This window comes from Pseudophryne corroboree, chromosome 8, assembly GCF_028390025.1.
Source record: "Pseudophryne corroboree isolate aPseCor3 chromosome 8, aPseCor3.hap2, whole genome shotgun sequence".
In the NCBI taxonomy this organism is placed as follows: domain Eukaryota; kingdom Metazoa; phylum Chordata; class Amphibia; order Anura; family Myobatrachidae; genus Pseudophryne; species Pseudophryne corroboree.
This window is the reverse complement of record NC_086451.1, coordinates 161,145,554-161,159,728: the sequence shown is the minus strand read 5'-3', so window position 1 is coordinate 161,159,728 and position 14,175 is coordinate 161,145,554. Positions and strand designations below refer to the sequence as shown.

At 34.8% G+C, this 14,175-nt stretch overlaps 3 non-coding genes across 3 annotated transcripts; all 3 read right to left on the bottom strand.

Annotated features, from left to right (window-relative positions):
- TRNAS-ACU (transfer RNA serine (anticodon ACU)) lies at nt 1-74 on the bottom strand. Its single transcript has one exon. It is a non-coding gene; the product is annotated as a tRNA-Ser (tRNA).
- Nucleotides 75-4,681: 4,607 nt separating this feature from the next.
- On the bottom strand, nt 4,682-4,755 carry TRNAS-ACU (transfer RNA serine (anticodon ACU)). Its single transcript has one exon. It is a non-coding gene; the product is annotated as a tRNA-Ser (tRNA).
- Nucleotides 4,756-10,512: 5,757 nt separating this feature from the next.
- Nucleotides 10,513-10,586, bottom strand: TRNAS-ACU (transfer RNA serine (anticodon ACU)). The gene has a single exon. It is a non-coding gene; the product is annotated as a tRNA-Ser (tRNA).
- Nucleotides 10,587-14,175: the final 3,589 nt, after the last annotated feature.

Below are 14,175 nucleotides of genomic sequence, written 5' to 3'. Positions count from 1 at the left end.
CGTCCCTGGGTGGGATTGAACCACCAACCTTTTGGTTAGTAGCCGGACACACTAACCGATTGCGCCACAGAGACACTTTGCAAAAAGTATATTCTGACAAAGGCTAATAAGCATACATCTAGAACGTTTCCTAGAAAAACTTTAAAAAGTCAATAATCTGGAGAGTTTTTGTAAGATGTTTCTTCCATCAACCAACGAAGAAACACATTGGTACTTTCCCATGATGACTGAGTGCTTCAGGATCTCTTGCACTTACATGTGCAGCAGAGTACTGCAATGGAAGCATGCTGGGCCCATAACCCAGAGGTAGGCAGATTGAAACTATCCTTTGCTATATGCATTTTTTTTGTTAATTTAAGTAATCAAAACTGGGATTGATATTTTTGCTCTTTTATTTTTACTTAAAGTACAATAACTTTTACCATTTTAATTTGTTTTAATAGTATATTGACAGTATAGTTTTCTTTAAAAAATCCACTTAATTTTCTTTACCCTATTATTAAAAGGGTAATTGACAAAAACAAACTACATTGTCACCAGAAGAGCAATACAAAATGTACAAGTGATATATTAAAATCATCTTTCCAGCTTGAATTTCAATGATGCATTGGGGCAACGATTTTGTGAGAAACATCTTCACCCTTAAATAAAGATTTTCTTAATTCCTTACCTGTGTGCTAATTAGATATCACCTTGTTTTCACATTAAACAGACTTCTACATGAGAAAGCAGCAAGGATGCAGTGGCGTTAATGTTTCCTGGTGTCAACCTGTATTATTTCAGTAGACATTGAAATGAGGATGCATCTTGCTGCCTTTCCAATGAAGCAAGTTTAATTTAGTAATAGGTGAAAAACCATCCCTACAAAGGTGTTAATCAGAGACTTGGCTTTGTGGACACTTTTCAGAGAACAAATTTGTTAGCATAAAAATAAAGCCAGAAAATGAAGAGCTGTTTAATCACTCAATTGGATTTTTTTTTGCCAGCATATTTCTTTTTCTCTGCAACCCACTGCTAAATTGTGCTTCCTAGCTGTTTTTATAAAATCAATGAATCAAATCTAACTCTGATTACATCAGAGAAGGCCAGGTACCCTACACCATAACAGGGGGTTTGAAATTTTGACTTGTCTACTTAAAGATCACCAAAATCTGATAACAAGGTCAATTACGTCCCTGGGTGGGATTGAACCACCAACCTTTTGGTTAGTAGCCGGACACACTAACCGATTGCGGTACAGAGACACTTTGCAAAAATTACATACTGACAAAGGCTAATAAGCATACATCTAGAACGTTTCCTAGAAAAACTTTAAAAAGTCAATAATCTGGAGAGTTTTTGTAAGATGTTTCTTCCATCAACCAACGAAGAAACACATTGGTACTTTCCCATGATGACTGAGTGCTTCAGGATCTCTTGCACGTACATGTGCAGCAGAGTACTGCAATGGAAGCATGCTGGGCCCATAACCCAGAGGTAGGCAGATTGAAACTATCCTTTGCTATATGCATTTTTTTTGTTAATTTAAGTAATCAAAACTGGGATTGATATTTTTGCTCTTTTATTTTTACTTAAAGTACAATAACTTTTACCATTTTAATTTGTTTTAATAGTATATTGACAGTATAGTTTTCTTTAAAAAATCCACTTAATTTTCTTTACCCTATTATTAAAAGGGTAATTGACAAAAACAAACTACATTGTCACCAGAAGAGCAATACAAAATGTACAAGTGATATATTAAAATCATCTTTCCAGCTTGAATTTCAATGATGCATTGGGGCAACGATTTTGTGAGAAACATCTTCACCCTTAAATAAAGATTTTCTTAATTCCTTACCTGTGTGCTAATTAGATATCACCTTGTTTTCACATTAAACAGACTTCTACATGAGAAAGCAGCAAGGATGCAGTGGCGTTAATGTTTCCTGGTGTCAACCTGTATTATTTCAGTAGACATTGAAATGAGGATGCATCTTGCTGCCTTTCCAATGAAGCAAGTTTAATTTAGTAATAGGTGAAAAACCATCCCTACAAAGGTGTTAATCAGAGACTTGGCTTTGTGGACACTTTTCAGAGAACAAATTTGTTAGCATAAAAATAAAGTCAGAAAATGAAGAGCTGTTTAATCACTCAATTGGATTTTTTTTTGCCAGCATATTTCTTTTTCTCTGCAACCCACTGCTAAATTGTGCTTCCTAGCTGTTTTTATAAAATCAATGAATCAAATCTAACTCTGATTACATCAGAGAAGGCCAGGTACCCTACACCATAACAGGGGGTTTGAAATTTTGACTTGTCTACTTAAAGATCACCAAAATCTGATAACAAGGTCAATTACATCCCTGGGTGGGATTGAACCACCAACCTTTTGGTTAGTAGCTGGACACACTAACCGATTGCGCCACAGAAACACTTTGCAAAAAGTACATACTGACAAAGGCTAATAAGCATACATCTAGAACGTTTCCTAGAAAAACTTTAAAAAGTCAATAATCTGGAGAGTTTTTGTAAGATGTTTCTTCCATCAACCAACGAAGAAACACATTGGTACTTTCCCATGATGACTGAGTGCTTCAGGATCTCTTGCACTTACATGTGCAGCAGAGTACTGCAATGGAAGCATGCTGGGCCCATAACCCAGAGGTAGGCAGATTGAAACTATCCTTTGCTATATGCATTTTTTTTTGTTAATTTAAGTAATCAAAACTGGGATTGATATTTTTGCTCTTTTATTTTTACTTAAAGTACAATAACTTTTACCATTTTAATTTGTTTTAATAGTATATTGACAGTATAGTTTTCTTTAAAAAATCCACTTAATTTTCTTTACCCTATTATTAAAAGGGTAATTGACAAAAACAAACTACATTGTCACCAGAAGAGCAATACAAAATGTACAAGTGATATATTAAAATCATCTTTCCAGCTTGAATTTCAATGATGCATTGGGGCAACGATTTTGTGAGAAACATCTTCACCCTTAAATAAAGATTTTCTTAATTCCTTACCTGTGTGCTAATTAGATATCACCTTGTTTTCACATTAAACAGACTTCCACATGAGAAAGCAGCAAGGATGCAGTGGCGTTAATGTTTCCTGGTGTCAACCCGTATTATTTCAGTAGACATTGAAATGAAGATGCATCTTGCTGCCTTTCCAATGAAGCAAGTTTAATTTAGTAATAGGTGAAAAACCATCCCTACAAAGGTGTTAATCAGAGACTTGGCTTTGTGGACACTTTTCAGAGAACAAATTTGTTAGCATAAAAATAAAGCCAGAAAATGAAGAGCTGTTTAATCACTCAATTGGATTTTTTTTGCCAGCATATTTCTTTTTCTCTGCAACCCACTGCTAAATTGTGCTTCCTAGCTGTTTTTATTAAATCACTGAATCAAATCTAACTCTGATTACATCAGAGAAGGCCAGGTACCCTACACCATAACAGAGGGTTTGAAATTTTGACTTGTCTACTTAAAGATCACCAAAATCTGATAACAAGGTCAATTACGTCCCTTGGTGGGATTGAACCACCAACCTTTTGGTTAGTAACCAGACACACTAACCGATTGCGCCACAGAGACACTTTGTAAAAAGTACGTACTGACAAAGGCTAATAAGCATACATCTAGAACGTTTCCTAGAAAAACTTTAAAAAGTCAATAATCTGGAGAGTTTTTGTAAGATGTTTCTTCCATCAACCAACGAAGAAACACATTGGTACTTTCCCATGATGAGTGAGTGCTTCAGGATCTACTGCACTTACATGTGCAGCAGAGTACAGCAATGGAAGCATGCTGGGCACATAACCCAGAGGTAAGCAGATTGAAACTATCCTCTGCTATATGCATTTTTTTTGTTAATTAAAGTAATCCAAAACTGGGATTGATATTTTGGCTCTTTTATTTTTACTTAAAGTACAACAACTTTTACCATTTTAATTTGTTTTAATAGTATATTGACAGTATTGTTTTCTTTCAAAAATCCACTTAATTTTCTTTACCCTATTATTAAAATGGTAATTGACAAAAACAAACTACATTGTCACCAGAAGAGCAATACAAAATGTACAAGTGATATATTAAAATCATCTTTCCAGCTTGAATTTCAATGATGCATTGGGGCAACGATTTTGTGAGAAACATCTTCACCCTTAAATAAAGATTTTCTTAATTCCTTACCTGTGTGCTAATTAGATATCACCTTGTTTTCACATTAAACAGACTTCTACATGAGAAAGCAGCAAGGATGCAGTGGCGGTAATGTTTCCTGGTGTCAACCTGTATTATTTCAGTAGACATTGAAATGAAGATGCATCTTGCTGCCTTTCCAATGAAGCAAGTTTAATTTAGTAATAGGTGAAAAACCATCCCTACAAAGGTGTTAATCAGAGACTTGGCTTTGTGGACACTTTTCAGAGAACAAATTTGTTAGCATAAAAATAAAGCCAGAAAATGAAGAGCTGTTTAATCACTCAATTGGATTTTTTTTTGCCAGCATATTTCTTTTTCTCTGCAACCCACTGCTAAATTGTGCTTCCTAGCTGTTTTTATTAAATCACTGAATCAAATCTAACTCTGATTACATCAGAAAAGGCCAGGTACCCTACACCATAACAGGGGGTTTGAAATTTTGACTTGTCTACTTAAAGATCACCAAAATCTGATAACAAGGTCAATTACGTCCCTGGGTGGGATTGAACCACCAACCTTTTGGTTAGTAGCCGGACACACTAACCGATTGCGCCACAGAGACACTTCGCAAAAAGTCCATACTGACAAAGGCTAATACGCATACATCTAGAACGTTTCCTAGAAAAACTTTAAAAAGTCAATAATCTGGAGAATTTTTGTAAAATGTTTCTTCCATCAACCAACGAAGAAACACATTGGTACTTTCCCATGATGAGTGAGTGCTTCAGGATCTCTTGCACTTACATGTGCAGCAGAGTACTGCAATGGAAGCATGCTGGGCCCATAACCCAGAGGTAGGCAGATTGAAACTATCCTTTGCTATATGCATTTTTTTTGTTAATTTAAGTAATCAAAACTGGGATTGATATTTTTGCTCTTTTATTTTTACTTGAAGTACAATAACTTTTACCATTTTAATTTGTTTGAATAGTATATTGACAGTATAGTTTTCTTTAAAAAATCAACTTAATTTTCTTTACCCTATTATTAAAAGGGTAATTGACAAAAACAAACTACATTGTCACCAGAAGAGCAATACAAAATGTACAAGTGATATATTAAAATCATCTTTCCAGCTTGAATTTCAATGATGCTTTGGGGCAACGATTTTGTGAGAAACATCTTCACCCTTAAATAAAGATTTTCTTAATTCCTTACCTGTGTGCTAATTAGATATCACCTTGTTTTCACATTAAACAGACTTCCACATGAGAAAGCAGCAAGGATGCAGTGGTGTTAATGTTTCCTGGTGTCAACCTGTATTATTTCAGTAGAAATTGAAATGAGGATGCATCTTGCTGCCTTTCCAATGAAGCAAGTTTAATTTAGTAATAGGTGAAAAACCATCCCTACAAAGGTGTTAATCAGAGACTTGGCTTTGTGGACACTTTTCAGAGAACAAATTTGTTAGCATAAAAATAAAGCCAGAAAATGAAGAGCTGTTTAATCACTCAATTGGATTTTTTTTGCCAGCATATTTCTTTTTCTCTGCAACCCACTGCTAAATTGTGCTTCCTAGCTGTTTTTATTAAATCACTGAATCAAATCTAACTCTGATTACATCAGAAAAGGCCAGGTACCCTACACCATAACAGGGGGTTTGAAATTTTGACTTGTCTACTTAAAGATCACCAAAATCTGATAACAAGGTCAATTACGTCCCTGGGTGGGATTGAACCACCAACCAGACACACTAACCGATTGCGCCACAGAGACACTTTGTAAAAAGTACGTACTGACAAAGGCTAATAAGCATACATCTAGAACGTTTCCTAGAAAAACTTTAAAAAGTCAATAATCTGGAGAGTTTTTGTAAGATGTTTCTTCCATACACCAACGAAGAAACACATTGGTACTTTCCTATGATGAGTGAGTGCTTCAGGATCTCTTGCACTTACATGTGCAGCAGAGTACTGCAATGGAAGCATGCTGGGCCCATAACCCAGAGGTAGGCAGATTGAAACTATCCTTTGCTATATGCATTTTTTTTGTTAATTTAAGTAATCAAAACTGGGATTGATATTTTTGCTCTTTTATTTTTACTTAAAGTACAATAACTTTTACCATTTTAATTTGTTTTAATAGTATATTGACAGTATTGTTTTCTTTCAAAAATCCACTTAATTTTCTTTACCCTATTATTAAAATGGTAATTGACAAACACAAACTACATTGTCACCAGAAGAGCAATACAAAATGTACAAGTGATATATTAAAATCATCTTTCCAGCTTGAATTTCAATGATGCATTGGGGCAACGATTTTGTGAGAAACATCTTCACCCTTAAATAAAGATTTTCTTAATTCCTTACCTGTGTGCTAATTAGATATCACCTTGTTTTCACATTAAACAGACTTCTACATGAGAAAGCAGCAAGGATGCAGTGGCGGTAATGTTTCCTGGTGTCAACCTGTATTATTTCAGTAGACATTGAAATGAAGATGCATCTTGCTGCCTTTCCAATGAAGCAAGTTTAATTTAGTAATAGGTGAAAAACCATCCCTACAAAGGTGTTAATCAGAGACTTGGCTTTGTGGACACTTTTCAGAGAACAAATTTGTTAGCATAAAAATAAAGCCAGAAAATGAAGAGCTGTTTAATCACTCAATTGGATTTTTTTGCCAGCATATTTCTTTTTCTCTGCAACCCACTGCTAAATTGTGCTTCCTAGCTGTTTTTATAAAATCACTGAATCAAATCTAACTCTGATTACATCAGAGAAGGCCAGGTACCCTACACCATAAGAGGGGGTTTGAAATGTTGACTTGTCTACTTAAAGATCACCAAAATCTGATCACAAGGTCAATTACGTCCCTGGGTGGGATTGAACCACCAACCTTTTGGTTTATAGCCGTTCACACTAACTGATTGCGCCACAGAGACACTTTGCAAAAGAATATACTGACAAAGGCTAATAAGCATTCATCTAAAACGTTTCCTAGAAAAACTTTAAAAAGTCAATAATCTGGAGAGTTTTTGTAAGATGTTTCTTCCATCAACCAACGAAGAAACACATTGGTACTTTCCCATGATGAGTGAGTGCTTCAGGATCTACTGCACTTACATGTGCAGCAGAGTACAGCAATGGAAGCATGCTGGGCACATAACCCAGAGGTAAGCAGATTGAAACTATCCTCTGCTATATGCATTTTTTTTTGTTAATTAAAGTAATCCAAAACTGGGATTGATATTTTGGCTCTTTTATTTTTACTTAAAGTACAATAACTTTTACCATTTTAATTTGTTTTAATAGTATATTGACAGTATTGTTTTCTTTCAAAAATCCACTTAATTTTCTTTACCCTATTATTAAAATGGTAATTGACAAAAACAAACTACATTGTCACCAGAAGAGCAATACAAAATGTACAAGTGATATATTAAAATCATCTTTCCAGCTTGAATTTCAATGATGCATTGGGGCAACGATTTTGTGAGAAACATCTTCACCCTTAAATAAAGATTTTCTTAATTCCTTACCTGTGTGCTAATTATATATCACCTTGTTTTCACATTAAACAGACTTCTACATGAGAAAGCAGCAAGGATGCAGTGGCGGTAATGTTTCCTGGTGTCAACCTGTATTATTTCAGTAGACATTGAAATGAAGATGCATCTTGCTGCCTTTCCAATGAAGCAAGTTTAATTTAGTAATAGGTAAAAAACCATCCCTACAAAGGTGTTAATCAGAGACTTGGCTTTGTGGACACTTTTCAGAGAACAAATTTGTTAGCATAAAAATAAAGCCAGAAAATGAAGAGCTGTTTAATCACTCAATTGGATTTTTTTTGCCAGCATATTTCTTTTTCTCTGCAACCCACTGCTAAATTGTGCTTCCTAGCTGTTTTTATAAAATCACTGAATCAAATCTAACTCTGATTACATCAGAGAAGGCCAGGTACCCTACACCATAAGAGGGGGTTTGAAATGTTGACTTGTCTACTTAAAGATCACCAAAATCTGATCACAAGGTCAATTACGTCCCTGGGTGGGATTGAACCACCAACCTTTTGGTTTATAGCCGTTCACACTAACTGATTGCGCCACAGAGACACTTTGCAAAAGAATATACTGACAAAGGCTAATAAGCATTCATCTAAAACGTTTCCTAGAAAAACTTTAAAAAGTCAATAATCTGGAGAGTTTTTGTAAAATGTTTCTTCCATCCACCAACGAAGAAACACATTGGTACTTTCCCATGATGAGTGAGTGCTTCAGGATCTCTTGCACTTACATGTGCAGCAAAGTACTGCAATGGAAGCATGCTGGGCCCATAACCCAGAGGTAGGCAGATTAAAACTATCCTCTGCTATATGCATATTTTTTTGTTAATTAAAGTAATCCAAAACTGGGATTGATATTTTTGCTCTTTTATTTTTCATTAAAGTACAATAACTTTTACCATTTTAATTTGTTTTAATAGTATATTGAAAGTATTATTTTCTTTAAAAAATCCACTTAATTTTCTTTACCCTATTATTAAAATGGTAATTGACAAAAACAAACTACATTGTCACCAGAAGAGCAATACAAAATGTACAAGTGATATATTAAAATCATCTTTCCAGCTTGAATTTCAATGATGCATTGGGGCAACGATTTTGTGAGAAACATCTTCACCCTTAAATAAAGATTTTCTTAATTCCTTACCTGTGTGCTAATTAGATATCACCTTGTTTTCACATTAGACAGACTTCCACATGAGAAAGCAGCAAGGATGCAGTGGCGATAATGTTTCCTGGTGTCAACCTGTATTATTTCAGTAGACATTGACATGAGGATGCATCTTGCTGCCTTTCCAATGAAGCAAGTTTAATTTAGTAATAGGTGAAAAACCATCCTTACAAAGGTGTTAATCAGAGACTTGGCTTTGTGGACACTTTTCAGAGAACAAATTTGTTAGCATAAAAATAAAGCCAGAAAATGAAGAGCTGTTTAATCACTCAATTGGATTTTTTTGCCAGCATATTTCTTTTTCTCTGCAACCCACTGCTAAATTGTGCTTCCTAGCTGTTTTTATAAAATCACTGAATCAAATCTAACTCTGATTACATCAGAGAAGGCCAGGTACCCTACACCATAAGAGGGGGTTTGAAATTTTGACTTGTCTACTTAAAGATCACCAAAATCTGATAACAAGGTCAATTACGTCCCTGGGTGGGATTGAACCACCAACCTTTCGGTTAATAGCCATACACACTAACTGATTGTGCCACAGAGACACTTTGCAAAAATACATACTGACAAAGGCTAATAAGCATTCATCTAAAACGTTTCCTAGAAAAACTTTAAAAAGTCAATAATCTGGAGAGTTTTTGTAAGATGTTTCTTCCATCAACCAACGAAGAAACACATTGGTACTTTCCCATGATGAGTGAGTGCTTCAGGATCTACTGCACTTACATGTGCAGCAGAGTACAGCAATGGAAGCATGCTGGGCACATAACCCAGAGGTAAGCAGATTGAAACTATCCTCTGCTATATGCATTTTTTTTTGTTAATTAAAGTAATCCAAAACTGGGATTGATATTTTGGCTCTTTTATTTTTACTTAAAGTACAATAACTTTTACCATTTTAATTTGTTTTAATAGTATATTGACAGTATTGTTTTCTTTCAAAAATCCACTTAATTTTCTTTACCCTATTATTAAAATGGTAATTGACAAAAACAAACTACATTGTCACCAGAAGAGCAATACAAAATGTACAAGTGATATATTAAAATCATCTTTCCAGCTTGAATTTCAATGATGCATTGGGGCAACGATTTTGTGAGAAACATCTTCACCCTTAAATAAAGATTTTCTTAATTCCTTACCTGTGTGCTAATTAGATATCACCTTGTTTTCACATTAAACAGACTTCTACATGAGAAAGCAGCAAGGATGCAGTGGCGGTAATGTTTCCTGGTGTCAACCTGTATTATTTCAGTAGACATTGAAATGAAGATGCATCTTGCTGCCTTTCCAATGAAGCAAGTTTAATTTAGTAATAGGTGAAAAACCATCCCTACAAAGGTGTTAATCAGAGACTTGGCTTTGTGGACACTTTTCAGAGAACAAATTTGTTAGCATAAAAATAAAGCCAGAAAATGAAGAGCTGTTTAATCACTCAATTGGATTTTTTTTGCCAGCATATTTCTTTTTCTCTGCAACCCACTGCTAAATTGTGCTTCCTAGCTGTTTTTATTAAATCACTGAATCAAATCTAACTCTGATTACATCAGAGAAGGCCAGGTACCCTACACCATAACAGGGGGTTTGAAATTTTGACTTGTCTACTTAAAGATCACCAAAATCTGATAACAAAGTCAATTACGTCCCTGGGTGGGATTGAACCACCAACCTTTTGGTTAGTAACCAAACACACTAACCGATTGCGCCACAGAGACACTTTGTAAAAAGTACGTACTGACAAAGGCTAATAAGCATACATCTAGAACGTTTCCTAGAAAAACTTTAAAAAGTCAATAATCTGGAGAGTTTTTGTAAGATGTTTCTTCCATCAACCAACGAAGAAACACATTGGTCCTTTCCTATGATGAGTGAGTGCTTCAGGATCTCTTGCACTTACATGTGCAGCAGAGTACTGCAATGGAAGCATGCTAGGCCCATAACCCAGAGGTAGGCAGATTGAATCTATCCTTTGCTATATGCATTTTTTTTGTTAATTTAAGTAATCAAAACTGGGATTGATATTTTTGCTCTTTTATTTTTACTTAAAGTACAATAACTTTTACCATTTTAATTTGTTTTAATAGTATATTGACAGTATTGTTTTCTTTCAAAAATCCACTTAATTTTCTTTACCCTATTATTAAAATGGTAATTGACAAAAACAAACTACATTGTCACCAGAAGAGCAATACAAAATGTACAAGTGATATATTAAAATCATCTTTCCAGCTTGAATTTCAATGATGCATTGGGGCAACGATTTTGTGAGAAACATCTTCACCCTTAAATAAAGATTTTCTTAATTCCTTACCTGTGTGCTAATTAGATATCACCTTGTTTTCACATTAAACAGACTTCCACATGAGAAAGCAGCAAGGATGCAGTGGCGTTAATGTTTCCTGGTGTCAACCCGTATTATTTCAGTAGACATTGAAATGAGGATGCATCTTGCTGCCTTTCCAATGAAGCAAATTTAATTTAGTAATAGGTGAAAAACCATCCCTACAAAGGTGTTAATCAGAGACTTGGCTTTGTGGAAACTTTTCAGAGAACAAATTTGTTAGCATAAAAATAAAGCCAGAAAATTAAGAGCTGTTTAATCACTCAATTGGATTTTTTTGCCAGCATATTTCTTTTTCTCTGCAACCCACTGCTAAATTGTGCTTCCTAGCTGTTTTTATAAAATCACTGAATCAAATCTAACTCTGATTACATCAGAGAAGGCCAGGTACCCTACACCATAAGAGGGGGTTTGAAATGTTGACTTGTCTACTTAAAGATCACCAAAATCTGATCACAAGGTCAATTACGTCCCTGGGTGGGATTGAACCACCAACCTTTTGGTTTATAGCCGTTCACACTAACTGATTGCGCCACAGAGACACTTTGCAAAAGTATTTACTGACAAAGGCTAATAAGCATTCATCTAAAACGTTTCCTAGAAAAACTTTAAAAAGTCAATAATCTGGAGAGTTTTTGTAAGATGTTTCTTCCATCCACCAACGAAGAAACACATTGGTACTTTCCTATGATGAGTGAGTGCTTCAGGATCTCTTGCACTTACATGTGCAGCAAAGTACTGCAATGGAAGCATGCTGGGCCCATAACCCAGAGGTAGGCAGATTAAAACTATCCTCTGCTATATGCATATTTTTTTGTTAATTAAAGTAATCCAAAACTGGGATTGATATTTTTGCTCTTTTATTTTTCATTAAAGTACAATAACTTTTACCATTTTAATTTGTTTTAATAGTATATTGAAAGTATTATTTTCTTTAAAAAATCCACTTAATTTTCTTTACCCTATTATTAAAATGGTAATTGACAAAAACAAACTACATTGTCACCAGAAGAGCAATACAAAATGTACAAGTGATATATTAAAATCATCTTTCCAGCTTGAATTTCAATGATGCATTGGGGCAACGATTTTGTGAGAAACATCTTCACCCTTAAATAAAGATTTTCTTAATTCCTTACCTGTGTGCTAATTAGATATCACCTTGTTTTCACATTAAACAGACTTCCACATGAGAAAGCAGCAAGGATGCAGTGGCGATAATGTTTCCTGGTGTCAACCTGTATTATTTCAGTAGACATTGAAATGAGGATGCATCTTGCTGCCTTTCCAATGAAGCAAGTTTAATTTAGTAATAGGTGAAAAACCATCCTTACAAAGGTGTTAATCAGAGACTTGGCTTTGTGGACACTTTTCAGAGAACAAATTTGTTAGCATAAAAATAAAGCCAGAAAATGAAGAGCTGTTTAATCACTCAATTGGATTTTTTTGCCAGCATATTTCTTTTTCTCTGCAACCCACTGCTAAATTGTGCTTCCTAGCTGTTTTTATAAAATCACTGAATCAAATCTAACTCTGATTACATCAGAGAAGGCCAGGTACCCTACACCATAAGAGAGGGTTTGAAATTTTGACTTGTCTACTTAAAGATCACCAAAATCTGATAACAAGGTCAATTACATCCCTGGGTAGGATTGAACCACCAACCTTTTGGTTAATAGCCATACACACTAACTGATTGCGCCACAGAGACACTTTGCGAAAGTACATACTGACAAAGGCTAATAAGCATTCATCTAAAACGTTTCCTAGAAAAACTTTAAAAAGTCAATAATCTGGAGAGTTTTTGTAAGATGTTTCTTCCATCAACCAACGAAGAAACACATTGGTACTTTCCCATGATGAGTGAGTGCTTCAGGATCTACTGCACTTACATGTGCAGCAGAGTACAGCAATGGAAGCATGCTGGGCACATAACCCAGAGGTAAGCAGATTGAAACTATCCTCTGCTATATGCATTTTTTTTTGTTAATTAAAGTAATCCAAAACTGGGATTGATATTTTGGCTCTTTTATTTTTACTTAAAGTACAATAACTTTTACCATTTTAATTTGTTTTAATAGTATATTGACAGTATTGTTTTCTTTCAAAAATCCACTTAATTTTCTTTACCCTATTATTAAAATGGTAATTGACAAAAACAAACTACATTGTCACCAGAAGAGCAATACAAAATGTACAAGTGATATATTAAAATCATCTTTCCAGCTTGAATTTCAATGATGCATTGGGGCAACGATTTTGTGAGAAACATCTTCACCCTTAAATAAAGATTTTCTTAATTCATTACCTGTGTGCTAATTAGATATCACCTTGTTTTCACATTAAACAGACTTCTACATGAGAAAGCAGCAAGGATGCAGTGGCGGTAATGTTTCCTGGTGTCAACCTGTATTATTTCAGTAGACATTGAAATGAAGATGCATCTTGCTGCCTTTCCAATGAAGCAAGTTTAATTTAGTAATAGGTGAAAAACCATCCCTACAAAGGTGTTAATCAGAGACTTGGCTTTGTGGACACTTTACAGAGAACAAATTTGTTAGCATAAAAATAAAGCCAGAAAATGAAGAGCTGTTTAATCACTCAATTGGATTTTTTTTGCCAGCATATTTCTTTTTCTCTGCAACCCACTGCTAAATTGTGCTTCAGAGCTGTTTTTATTAAATCACTGAATCAAATCTAACTCTGATTACATCAGAAAAGGCCAGGTACCCTACACCATAACAGGGGGTTTGAAATTTTGACTTGTCTACTTAAAGATCACCAAAATCTGATAACAAGGTCAATTACGTCCCTGGGTGGGATTGAATGACCAACCAGACACACTAACCGATTGCGCCAAAGAGACACTTTGTAAAAAGTACGTACTGACAAAGGCTAATAAGCATACATCTAGAACGTTTCCTAGAAAAACTTTAAAAAGTCAATAATCTGGAGAGTTTTTG